Below are 14,451 nucleotides of genomic sequence, written 5' to 3'. Positions count from 1 at the left end.
CGAGACGAGACAGCCACAAATCTTGTCTCGTGCGCATCCCTACTTATTACTAGGGGGGGCGGAAGTTCGTGACCTAAAGAAAAGTATAGATATCTTCATATGAGAACCAAAGAAACGTAACTCCAAGAATGGAATTTTTGTTTGCTTAGATTATGAACATAATTCTGAAAGCCCCACTTCGTGTTATTTGAGTGTTATTGAAGTTGACTTTGTGAGTAGCTTGTATGCTATGCAATAATGTGTTTATCATCTTATTAAAACATTTATTAAAATAATAATAATAAAAAAAAACACTTTTCTCCCTCTCTCCTGTAAACCTACAAAAATGGAGTTACGTTCCCCTGGTTTTCATATAACGATATATGACCCATAAAATGCCTTAAAGAGACGTGGAAAAATGATCTAAAAATTGTGAAAATTACGATTAAATTTATAACTAACTTTGAAAGAATACAAGAAACATACCAAATGCCGGGAATTGTGTCCGCGGTACCAGGAAAAAAAAAAAAAAATAATAATTTACCTTCTTCAGTTGGAATAGTTGAATTCTCAATAACTACCGTAATTACTGTACTTCTAGTACAGTCAAGTAAGACTCTCTGTTTTAATGAGATTATACCATGCTTTCTTTAAAATATGGAAGCGTATTCCGTAACAGGCATTAAAAGAAACATTTTTTTTTTAGTTTTCTTGGATTGTTTGTAAACAAAGAACAGAAGAAGCGAATGCATAACCAAAGAGAAACTGCTTTCTCCATGCTGTTACCAAACCACGTACATAATTATTATGTAATCAAATTGCTTGCACTTATATTTACCTGCAGTGTTACAAACTATAAATCTTTATAACTAAGTTTTTATTTATTCATAGTTTTACGAGATGCTCTAAAATTTAAAAAAAAAAAAAAAAAAATAGAAAGAAAAGAAAATGTAGAGCAATAACATAGTTGATTGAACCGAAGTGTTGCTGGTTATGCGTAAATTTTCCTGTCCTCCTCCTTTCGTTCCGTCACTAAGTAGGGTAATACATCTAAGACTGTAACAGTTTTTTTGTTCTTTCAAACCAGGCTTAATTTTTAAGGGTCTTCACTACAGCGAAATTAAACTACCGCTAATTTTAGAGGTTTGCTGTAATATCTTCAAAAACAAATAAAAATATTCGAAAACCAGAAACGTAGTGAACTAGACTATATGATTTTGCATGTGATACCGTTATCACAACTCATCTATCTGCTTCCGATTTGCAACTAACTGTGATAGATTTTGCGTGTTCTGTAAATAGCGGCATACCAAAAGCAGATAGGTGAATTGTGGTAAAGATATCACGTGAAAAATTGTATTGTCTAGTTCACTAGGTTTCTGCTTTTCGAATATTTTTGTTTTGAAGATATTACAGCAAAACTCTAAAATTAGCGGTAGTTTAATTTCGCTGTAGTGAAGGCCCTTAAGTACAAGTTCGCATTGGTATTGAATGTTTTGTAGACCTACTTCGTTATCAATGAAACTGCTTATCGCTGTAAAGGCGACATGCTTGCGTACACCAGAGTTGAGATTTGTTCAGCTGTAGCGCAACTGGTGCTTGTTTTCGCAGCAAAAAGTGAGGAAATAACGGAAGATCTTACTGGATAGCAGTGGCGCAAATCTGTCTTCAACATTGGGGGGGGGGGGGGGAGTAAGGCCTTTCCCTTTTTTTTTAAAGCTATGTTCAAAATATTTATGAAGTTGAAACAATGCTGTGGAGGTTCAGGGGAGCAGAATTGTCTTCAACATTGGAAGGCGGGCAGATTTGAGGCTTATTCTTGGGGAGGGAGGGGACTCATCTCGCGGTAGATGAATCTGCTTTCTGAGGTGAGCTTGTATATTATATATCAGGCGATGTAGAAGTGGCAGTCGGACACAAATCATCACATTCCCCCCTCAAAAAAAAAAAAAAAAAAAAAACTGATAAGCGGGACATATCGTAATCATCTCTCCGGGATTTGCGCCAGTGCTCGACAGAATAGATAAATTATTTTTTTGGTAATAAGTGCTATTATATGAAGATTGTAAATTTATGGCAAGGATTTGGTCAGCACTACTCGCTATAATATGTTGAATAGCAAACAAAACTTAAACTGGAAGATATTCCTGTGTTTGTAGTTCAGGCAAAATTATTTTACGTGTAACTTGGATTCTTGGTTAACGTAACTTATAAAGAATTGTTAATATTGCCCATGTGGATATATTCATATACGTTTTAGTAACTATTATGAATAGGTATTCAGAATAACATATATGTATTGTGTAGTGTCTTCTGTCTCTAAATAAAGGAACTACTTAGTTGTAAGAAAAATATTCGAAATATGAACACTCCTGGGATTAGCGCATCCCTCAATTCAGCTCTCAGCTCAGTTAACAGTTCGGCTCAAGCCCCCAGGCAGTCCACATTTCTAGCAACAAAGGCATAATCAAAACTCTTTAATTATTCAGCATTATCAATTATTAATTGGAAGTCCGTTTGGTAGGATGTGATCATGGTCGCACCGAACGTAACGTCAACTTGCTTTACACTCGGCATAGCGTGTAATGACCCGTTATTGAAAATTCATACCGAGGATGGTTTCTTCAACAAATATCAAGAAAAAATTCTTCGGGTCAATAGTTCATATAATATTCCAGCTACCTTGTAACTATATGGGTAGTGTCCGTGTCTTTGACGTGGAAGATCCGGGTTCAATTCCCGAAAGTTCATGTGGTTTGAATTCCACGTTAAGTTGTAGGCCCACAGCTTGTATAGTCTCGGGGCTGAACGGAAAGCTAAACTTCAACCAACCTGTATATTTTGTCGCGTAATGCTGTTGTGCACAAGTATAGTTTTCCAAAGGGCCGGAGAGTTTATTGGGGGTATTTCAGTGGATACAGGTAGTTCCTTGAACCTGTTAGAACGCGTACCCTGGCAGTTGGAGTACCCATAAAAAATGAATGCCTTGATCCAATCCGATTGGCATTCATAAAATATTACTGATGCGTCTACTATGATGTGGAATGTACAATATGTTACACATCTTTAAAATAACTCTTTTTGAATAACTGTCTTGTGTTGAGAAAGTATTCATTCAATTGTGGCTTTAGCGGGTAGGCACGGGTCTACCCCAAAATTAAAATACCGGTATAGGCCTATATATATATATATAAAAGATACTATAAAGAGTAAATATATTTTTCACTATTTATACTAATAGTACATAATTATTTAACAAATAGACTCAACCACTACTGTAAAGGTAATTTCCTACTGCCATTAATCAATCGAGTTCATGTATGTATCCATAAGCAAGGGAGCGGGCCTATCCAAAATTAAAATCTTAAAGCCGCAACTGGTGTCAATGTGTTCAGCAAGGCGTAAAAGTTGGAATGAAAGTATTTTGTATGCTATGACGTATGGATCGGAGACTAACAAAATCAGATATTCACTGTCTGCAGACTACAATGGAGCATGCAAGAGATGTACCCGGAAAACATATGGAAAGAATAAACTGGATCTGAAAGATAATAGATATTACCATGAAAATAATAGTGAAGTATGCAATATGTTGCAAGAAGAAATAATGGTGAAAAGGAATTCCTGACTAAATGCAAGTGACTAGAAGTAGTTTAGGAAAGTCCTAACAAGGTCGTGTAACGAAATCAAACCTCAGTGCGAAGTAACATGCAAAAGAATTGCCCAAGGCTGTTCAAGCTAGAGATCTGTAGCAATGGGTTGTCTAATAAATAGGCCTCTATTCCAGATGTCAATTAGTTTCTCATAGAATAAAGTAGTTTCAATTTTGGATCATTTCAATCCGATAAGAAATGGCAATATTTCTACAGCATTATTAGCATTTAACGAGAAATAGTTAAAAAATGAGGCAGGTTATAAGGTATCAATTGAGCTTTAAAAAGGATATGGGAAAATAAATCATCATGCGTAGTTTTCGAGAAAATTTGAGAATCTCTATTTCGACTTGCTTTATGTATCGATGTTAAGGCTGTAAGTGGTCTTATCTACCACCTAAACATGGTGCAAATTTCTAAGATAATTTTTCACATTATGAAAAATTAAAAAGTCAACACATACAAAGTTATTATATGTTATAAAGAAACTCTCTCACTTTTACTCACTTTCGTTTTTTCTTTCTTTCTCTCTTTTGTTTTTCTTTTTCGTTTTCTTTTCCTTTCATTTCTTTCTTTTCCTTTCTCTTCTATCTCTATCTCGTATAATATACGTGTTAAAATATATAATTTAAATTTTATATCCTTATGACGAGCTTCTCTGTTGGCTCTCTGTGTACATTCAATCCTGCTTCGATAACAATAAATTGTAAACTACTCTTTTGAAACACGCTACAGAGTTTCTCGCGTATCGAGGTTGGCAATACATTCCAGATACCTTTATGGAGGTACAGTAAAAAATGGATGCTGTATATGGTAGCTATATCATTTATTAAGTCTAAGATGGAACTACACTGAAATATATCCACGAAACTTTTCATTATGACACAAGCAACACTGCAATGCAGAGCAGACTAAGATTAATCTACAGTACTATTGTGCTTCAAGATTTGTGCAGCTATATTATTTAAAAAAAAAAAATAAGTTTTTCGTCCCACGATTATGCCGGCTAGGCTAAAGAGAACGGCGATGACAAGAAATGGGTGAAATGAAGAAAAGTGAGAGGAATCGGGAGAACCCCGAGAAAACCCACGCACACGGTGTTTGTCCACCATAAAGCTCACTTGGTGAGAGCTGGGATCGAACCAAGGACCTCAGGCACCGGATGTGAGCGCTCTACCACTGAGTCACGGCGGTCCAGCTATAATATTGTATCCAAAGATGAGAGACACATCGATAGATCACACCGAGTGAAACAAAATGAGATGAACGTATATTAGTCATTGCCACCAATGGCGTATCCAGGGGGTTTACACAGCTCACCCTTTCCGCCTTTCTGCAGTGATGTTGAAAATCTGGCTATATGCAATATGTTCCATTAGTGATCTCAATATTACGATGTTATTTTCTATAATTTGTCACAAGAAAGTATTGTACAGTCACGTTAAAAAAACTTACTTCCCGGAACTTGATATATAACCCTTCATAAAATTTCAGCCACTCGTAATATATATTGTACTCTCCACCTTTTTCAGGCCTTTCTCTGTAACATAGGGTCAGAGTTTCTATATGCGAGTGCGAATAGAAAACACTAATAAAACAAAGTAGATGTCTTAAAGTTTTAAATATTACCGAGCTAGTGTACACTCACGTCCAGAATTATTGTCGCATGTCTATAAATACGTTGTTGTAGGAACATAGTTTGATAACAAATTCGCCCGGTATTTCTTACAATGTTAATATATTGTAATGTTTGGTAGAGTCAAATGATAGACCGGGTGTCTTTTCCCGTTCACCAAGTTTTATTACAAAATATAATAAGTACAAGTGTCTTTAATTCAATGTCTCTTCCTCAATGACCAAGTAAAGGAATATTTTCTACTAAATGTTTTGCCGGGTGCCCCTTCTACTCAAAGCAGTTTCCAGAACACTTTGGCAGGTTGTTGGTTAGGCTTGGATTATAAGTTTAAGATGGATCCCTAGCCCAGTGCGGCATAGCGTAAGGAAGAGGTGCTCCTAGTCCACAGCGACATAGGAGGGTAAAGGTTAGGCGATCAGTTGGTCGACTGATCCTGGGTCCCTCATCATCATCATTGAACCGAAGGTTCCCCTTCAAAGAGAAGGGAGGATTTATTAGCACCGCTGCTACTCTATCCTTATGTAAAATTTTGTCATGTGTCTTTGGGTCTTTACGTCTTATTTGTCTTTGGTTTGTCTGCCAGTGTTTCTCGTGGTGGTGCATTGCGTTTTGTCTGTTGTACTTACTATGTTTTTTTTTTTTTTTTTTTTTTTTCCTCCTACTTTAGATATAAAAAAGGCATAAACTGTGTTGTGTAGATTGTTGTATTACTTGTTTGTGAGTGTGATGTTGAGTTCTTCTGTGTGGGAAAAGGTGTGTGTTTGTTCTGAGGTGTGGGTTTTTCTATTGTGTTCTTCATTGTGGGGGGAGTAGTGTTAGATGTTGTGTTCTTCTTATTGTTTGTATGTTTGTATAAGTGCTACCTAGCGTCTCGCATGGAGTAGGCAGGAAATTAGGCTTTTACTTTCTCTGCGCTGAAGATAGTTTGGCGAGTAGTTTTCGGTGAAGATAGGGGAGTTTCTAATTTTTTGTGCATATCTGTGATTCAGTCTTGCGATTTCCAGGGGTAGTGGGTTGATCCCCGCCTGCCGATAGAGTTCTTCCTTTGGTGTTTGAAAAAGGTTGAGAGTTAGCCGCAGCCAGTATCGTTCAGTCTTAGCGAGGGCTTCTATATTTGCCCTGCTGTAGATTTGATGTCCGTACAGTAGAATTGATCTGATGATGGTTTTGTAGATATGCATTTTGTTTTTTGTTGTCAGTGGTGCAGTTTTTATCTTGTTTCTTGTTTTTAGGGCAGCTACTTTGGCTCTTCGTTTGGTGTTTTTTATGTGGCCGTTGAGATTGAGTAGTCTGTCGAAAGTGACACCAAGGTATTTAGCTGTTTTGGAAGGGAAAATATGTGTCCTTCCCAGCATAATGGTTTTATCGAGATCTCTTCTAGTTCCCCTTCTGTTTGGGTAGCATAAGAGAATCTGAGTCTTTTTTGGGTTTATTGTGAGCCTCCATTTGTGGCACCAGTTGCTGAAATTTTGAATTTCTTTTCCGAATCTATTTAATATATGTGTTGTATTGGCCGCCGTGGTCCAGTACGCCGTGTCGTCTGCGTACAGGGCCATTGTGCATTTAGAGTCTTTCCTCAGAGGAGTGTCATTGACATATAATATGTACAGTAGGGGGGCAATTGTAGAGCCCTGGGGGACCCCTTTTTCTAGATTTATTTCTTGTGATAGTTCTCCTTCGATAAGGACACGCGTGCTTCTGCCCCTAAGAAAGTTGTGAATCCAGCGGACTATGGCGGTGGGAAGATCTAAATCTGAGAGTTTGACGAGCAGACCGTCGTGCCATACAGTGTCGAACGCGGAGCTGAGGTCCATGAAGATGGCTCCTCCCCTCTTCTTGTTTAGAGTGGCTTCATTTATGTCATTTTTGAGTCTCACCAGCTGGTCCACTGTGGAGTGCCCACCACACCACAAAACAACCACAGCTCAGCTACGAACATCATACAACCAGTGATAATTTACAACATTAAGAGGGAGTTCCAAGACCCGATAACGCTGGAAAAATTCATCACAAACAGGCTAGCAAATATCGCAGTTAACGCATACAACATCAGTAGCGCAAACGGTCTCAGACTAAACTTCAAAACTAAAGAAGACAAAACACGTTTCCTTGCTATATTCACACCTAAGGACTTCGGACCCAGCGCCGAATGGGACACTGATAATGAACGACAACCGGCAAAACGCCCCAAGAATATGGACACTAGGGCCACTTTCACGTGTGTAATACGAGGTGTAAGCACGGAATCAAAAATCGAAGAAATTAAAGCACAGCTATCAGAAAGAGGCATTTCTTTCACCAACATTATCAGAATGAGAAATGACGCGGGGCCAATCCCACTCTTGCGTCTCTTCTCGAAAGACCCAACACAGATAAATACCCTTATCACACACGGAATATCCATTGGCTTTCATACATTTAAAGTCGAGCCCTCCAGAAACTCTGGGCGCCCAGCACCGTGCCCCAGATGCTATGAATATAACCACGAATACAGGTCATGCACAAAAGCACAAAAGTGCTACAAATGTGGGAATAATTATGATAGGAACCACACCTGCTCGCAAACAGGAAAGCGCCCACTGTGCGTTACCTGCAAAAAAGAGGGCCACAAAACTGGAGGGGCACAATGCCCGAGACGCCCTAAACACTCCAAAACTCTCGGAAAGCTAAAACTTCTAGTAACTGACACAAATGGCGCCCCACAGACCAACATCATGGGAGGGGATAAACCCCCCTCTCCCCCCAGATCCGCACACAAGACAAATGCCACTCGGTCAGAAAGCGAAGAACCTGAGGCAAATCGAGAACATGAACCGAACAGTGACTTACACGCCACCATCAAACAAGAAATAGCTGAGGCCACACTAAAAATCAGAAAATGGGTTGCTGCAATTTTTGCGTTCCAAAACAACGACAAACTAACAGCGCTAAACGAAGCAATTAACACTGCGTCGGAACAATTTTTCTGTGACAGGCTAAACATTTTACTGTCAACTCACGGACATATCAACATCACCAATATCCCCTACACTAATTACCAGAAAGTGAACCACAGGAAAACCAAACTACAGGACCAACACATGCTACGAGAAGAACATGAAGACAGCACATAACGATACAAGTAGAGAAAGAAACCTAAACCAACTAAACATCCTATATGTGAACATACGGGGAGTCAGAAACAAAATCAAGGCAATAAGCACCTACGCAGAGGACCACCAAATCGACGTCATCGTACTGAATGAAACGAAACTGACCTCCAACGTGAGACTGAACTCAGTGGGATACACAGCACACAGAGAGGACCGGGACACCCCTGATGGGGGCACTGCCATACTCGTAAGAAAGGACATCCCACACAGAGCCCTCTCCCTCCCCGCTAAATATAGAAGCAAAATCACCACCCCGCTTGCCATAGAAATACAAGGGAAATATAAACTAACCATAGCCACCCTCTACAATTCCCCGGATACAAACATAGAGGACTCATTCCCACTCTTGAACTACCTGGCAAAATCACACAACATGATCCTAGCAGCGGATCTAAACAGCCAACACAGGCTCATGGGGGACCCCATTACCACCGAAAATGGCAAAAAATTCTTCCCGTATCTGGCAAATGCCTCATTAATGAAAGTTCATATCGATGGCCCCACCCGCAAAGGAAGCACTGGAGAAGTAGACACGAAACCGGACATAGTACTTAGCACCGTGGGGAACCTACGTATCCATAATCCGACCACCAAAAGAGATTTTGCCTTCAGGAGCGACCACGCTGGAATAGTAATTCAACTACAAAATGTGCCAATTACACCTGTACCGCACAAGAAATTCAAAATCTACAGAAAGGCAGATTGGGACGCCTACAAGACGGAAATAGAGGAGGCCGTCAAACATCTTCATCACATGGACACCCCTGAAGGCATAGACATACTAAATAAATCCTGGGTCCCTCGGTGGTCCTCCTTTTATTTGTCCTCCTCGGGTCCTTCCGTGAGATCCGTCTGCTTTCGGTGTTTCTCGATATCTTCCATGTTGTCTGCTAGGTTGTTTGTAATCATTAGCACGTGTTCAGCTGGCACGTGCATCTGTTGTGATGTGGGGATCCTTGTAATATGTATAATCGGCAAAGATATGTATGGCAAATTGCAAGACAAAAGAGCAGTAAATAAAAACAACAAAACGAAAAAAACTTTCTTGTCCATGCAGCAACATTGTTTTACTCATTCTAATTTCTGTATTTATTATTCTTTTTCTATGAAATTTAACACAAACATACATTTCCCGATTATATACATAGTATCAGTATTAAAAATACCCTGCAATATCATTATAAAATTATATTCTTACAAGAAGTTATAGATATGCGACCATCATTTTGGACATGAGTGTACATGACAGAGTAGGAAATTTCAGGTCTAGCCCACATCCCCCCCCCCTCATCTAGTCTGTGAAAATGCCAATCGCCAATTTAAAATACTTGATCACGAATGCAACCAAGTCCTGGCGACCGACAATCTTGTCATATACACATCCCATGCTTAGTGTATGAGCAGTGGCGTATTTAGGGGAGCTTCCGGGCTTAAGCCCCCCCCGAAATCTTACTATAGTAAAGTATATGAAATATCTTGCAGAATTTTCAGATTTTCAAGCAAAGCCCCTCCTCCCGAAAGTTAACAGAGCCCTCCCCGAAACAAAATCGTAAATACGCCACTGTGTGTCAGCCCGCTAACGAGTTTCTGGCTACGCCACTGGCTGGAATAGATTAATTGTATGTATTAATATGTATTGTATATATTAATAAAAGCTACTATTAAATAACATTTTATCCGATGTAGGAAAAATGGCACCAGAAAAAAATAATAACTCCTAGCTCTGCTCTGTAGATTAAAAATTGTTCCCGGCATGTAAGGAAAGTTATTCAACCAAGGAATGTTCTTGACATTTTGTTTTACTAAAATGTGTTATTTGCACAACGTTAAAAGAAAGAAAAAAAATGTATTTATGATGACGTTGTTTTAGCTTCATATTGTAAAATTTACAAGGACATTGCAGCAATTAGAAAAGCTCAGAGCAATTTTTAGCGAGCAGACATTTCGTTCGTTAGTATATACTGGATATGTACCCGCGAACAACAGATTGTGGTTCTTAGGGACAATAATGTATCCAATGATAACCAATTTGTTTTCTCCGGCTAATTTATACTACAAAATAAATGGTTCCTTCCCCGACCAAGTAAGTTTGTGGTGGACAGCATCGTGACCGTTCATTTTCTCGTGTAGTCCCGTTTCCTCCATTCTCATTCCACCAATTCTTCCATTATTATTCACTTGCCTTAATCATCCGTCTCCATTACCCTAAAGGGCGTAACCGTGGAACGTTAAATTGAAAGATTTAATTTCATTTTTCGTTTTTTTGTAATTTTCTAAGTTCTTTTCGTATGATTTTTCTCATTTTTTTCTTATTTTTTCCAATTCTTTTCTTTATATAATTTTCCCTGTTCTTTTTTGTTAATATATTATAATGTATTCTTTTATCTTGTTCCTATTAACATTTACGCGAAATTTTAGAAATATTGTAAGGTTATTTCTTCTGGGACATTTTCCCATGGGTCGCTTTTTCCCGCTGGGTAGTAAAATCTAGGGCAGTTTTTTCGGGAACATTTATTTGCACCTCCGTTTTAGAAATTACGCTGAGAGTAAGTATTCTGTCTTTTGACAAATCGTGGAACTAATGAGGGTTATTTTTCTTAATTTTCAGCTTGGGCCTGCAAATGTTTCTTTAGTGTTTCTTCATTTTCAGCTTCCTCTTTTAACTCCCAATATTTTCTTCTGTTCTTCAAATCGTCGATCACTTGGTGTTCTTATTCCTAGCTTTCCTTCTATGGCGGTATGAAGAAGACATTTTTTTTCGCAAGATGTGTCCAATCCAATTGGTCTTCCTACGAAGGATGGTGGCTTGAAGTGTCCTCTTCTCTCCTATCCGTTTTAAAACTTCGTTTGTTACTCTCTGTCCATTTTATTTTCTCCACTTTCCTCCAACACCACATTTCGAAGCTCTGTGTAAATACTTCTGTAACTTTCGTAATGTCCAAGTCTCGGAACCATAAAGTCGAATACTCCATATATAGCACTTGACCAGTTTCTTCCTGAGTCCGATATTAAGGATGGTTTAAAGGGACAAGTTTTGCCAATAGATGGTACTACAGTCTTCGTATCTCTCCCATCTATTTTTTTATCTTTCACGAAAATTTACAATTTCTCTTACAAATTTCAACCTAGAGACTTCAAATTTTTAGAAAAGGAACTTCATAACCTATTAAAGAGAACAGTCCGTGCCGATTTTTTATTTAGAATTTTCTTCATTGTTGAAATGGGTTGATTGTTGAAATGGATACCCAAACCTTTAACAATGGAAGTGTTTCAACAGTGAAGAAAATTCTAAATAAAAAATCGGCACGGATTGTTCCCTTTAATAGGTTTTGAAGTTCCTTCTCTAAAAATTTGAAGTCTCTAGGTTGAAATTTGTAAGAGAAATTGTAAATTTTCGTGAAAGGTAAAAAATACATGAGAGATACGAAGACTGTAGCGACATCTATCGGCAAAACTTGTCCCTTTACACTAACCTTAAGGCTGCTAGTTAAGAGAAACCTTTTGTTGAATGCATCTTTGGCTATGGCAATTTTTGCCCTGATTTCTTTGATGCAGTACGCGTCTTTCGTCAAGAGACCCACAATGACGTAACAGTGACGCTGAAGAAACATTTAGACATACGCAATAATAGTGTAAAGTTGAATCCATTTCTTGTCAACCAGTCGAAGGAAGAATAGTCAATATTCAGAGTAACATAAAGCAACTGCAAAAACCAGTTTTATTCTTTAAATTATGTGATGTAAATCAAAACCAAACACAACAACGATGTTTTTTCCTCGTCTCAAGGTGATGGCAAAAAGGTTAATTTTGGGGGGGGGGGGGGGAACCGGTTCTGTTGAACAAAAAAATCGCACGTGTTGCATACTTTATTACGCAAATCCAAAAGTAATGCTCTAATTATTGTATGGTGTTTTCCCAAAGCTCTGACGTTAGTTCGGATGATGCACAATTAGGCAACCTACACATCGCCAAAAGATTAATATGGATTCGCGCGAATGTGTGAAAAGTTATTTCCAATTACTATATTAGTTTTTAGAACGTAACAATAAAAACACGAGTGTTCGCAACTTTGTTTTTCCGCTTGTATGCATTTGAGAAGGCCATTTCCTTGGGATGCAGGATTTTCCACTTCTTTCTTGTTACAGAGGGTATGTGTTGAAGATATTTTCCTCTTTCATAATTGATATTTTCATCACCGCACTTCCAGCGGAATATTAACAGTACATTTGTTATTTATCTAATTTGGAACCAGGATAGCTATGCTCTCGTGAGTAATGAAGTGTTTTGCCTGGTGGGTTGTGTGATGTAATAATAATTAAATGGGATTTGTTATGGTCTTGGTGAAGGTCGGCTTGGTCTTGTATTTGCGGTTCTGCTGGATACTTTGTTTTCCTCAGTAGCTATTAATGTAGTTATCTCTTGAAGGTTTTATCTTGTTTTCAAAACATCTTCAGAAAATTATTTTTCCTAGGTCATAGGAAAACCTGGATAATTGCCTATGTTTCTAGAGACACGAGTTTTCCTCGTACGTCTAACGTTACTGCGTAAAGGCACTCTAAGTTACATCTGAACTTTTCGACTTTTTCAAAGTATTCCAGAAATCAAAGAACTACCACTCACACCGGTTGTGAAAGACCCCACGCTTAGATAGATTTTGAATTGCGTTTTTTATGCTACATTGAGGGAATTGAATCAAATGGAGGCGTTCAAAGTTGAGTTATTTGTTTATATCCAAGCCCCGATGCAATTTTTCTCGTGACTTGTGCACAATATGTTTAAAAATACCGTATATTACTGTATCCAAGACGTCCTTTCTAAAACAAAGTATTAAAAATATATAGCTCATACTGGGTATATTACTATCAGGGCCGGCCCTAGGCAATTTGCTGCCCTTTGCAATGGCGTCATTTGCCGCCCCCTCCTTTCTCCGGAAAGAAGGAATCTTAAGCCACGAATTTAAGTATGCTACCCTCTCATGAATAGTGAAGGGGAGGGAAAGAGCAATCGCACTCAAAGGCCTAAATAGTACAGAGACAATCTCGTTGTCTTTTTTATTTAAATAATAATGTTTTATATTAGTGAAAAATAAAGCAAACACCTCCAGAGGAAAGATGGTAATCCTTTTTATAGAATTCAATATCAATTTTTAATCACAATAAATTAGTTTGCAATTCCAGAGCAACTAGCTCTTTTATCTTTATTTGTTGATCTTCCTCCTACATCTATTAAAGAAAAAATCAAACTTGTTTGCACTTTCAATGATAAGGAACTTGTTTGTGACTAGTTTTCATATTAAAACTACGGTAATTAACTAAATGGAACAGGTGTTCACTGCTGCTCGAGAATTTTCTTGTATTTAACAATCAAGCAATTCATTCTGAGATTTGTCTGACCACTTGCTTTAACACTGTCCATGTGACCTTTAAACTAATGCGACCTAAACGTGACTTAGGCCACATTACCACGTTAAATGAATCTTGTAGCTGTCATAAAAAAAAAAAACCTTGCAACCCAATCTTTTTATTTACTGTGTACATATTACAACTTCTTGAAAGCAAGAAAGGTATTTCCACATATGCAGCACTGCACTCTAGTGGACAAACACTGAACCTCTTCATTAAAAACGTATATTTTGGCGCACTTCCCCTCCCGGTCCAAAAGAATCCGTTGTTTCGGAAGCGGCGAAACTGGTTTTTCCTTTATATCAGCTGGAGGGCGATAGCAGGTAGCAAGCAAGACGTCCCAGAAAGTTGCACACTGATAGAATCATGGCAAGATGGAAAAATGTTTTATGACTCTTTCAAGACTGTGTATAGGGTGAAATATGGTAGGGTTTCAAGATTTTTAATTTTAATAACAGCTACAAGTTCTTCTAAGGTGGCAACCCCCTTTTATGAATGTAGTATTCAAATAGAGGGTTAGTTTAGTAAATTTAACTACCATCAACATGAAGTTTTGTTTCCAATAAGAAATATTTATTTTAATAATACAGTTATGACAGATTCTTCCGCCCCCTCGAAACCTGGCGCCC

The 14,451-nt window shown here is 38.2% G+C and overlaps 1 protein-coding gene across 1 annotated transcript in view; it reads left to right on the top strand.

Moving 5' to 3' along the window:
• The window catches only part of LOC145682384 (sphingosine kinase 1-like), a 256,589-nt gene that overhangs the window by 26,844 nt on the left and 215,294 nt on the right, over positions 1-14,451 (top strand). The window lies entirely within an intron of this gene.

The sequence above is a fragment of the Thermobia domestica genome, chromosome 3 (assembly GCF_964235325.1).
Source record: "Thermobia domestica chromosome 3, izTheDome1.hap1.1, whole genome shotgun sequence".
Classification (NCBI taxonomy): domain Eukaryota; kingdom Metazoa; phylum Arthropoda; class Insecta; order Zygentoma; family Lepismatidae; genus Thermobia; species Thermobia domestica.
This window is presented reverse-complemented; position numbering and strand designations above follow the sequence as displayed.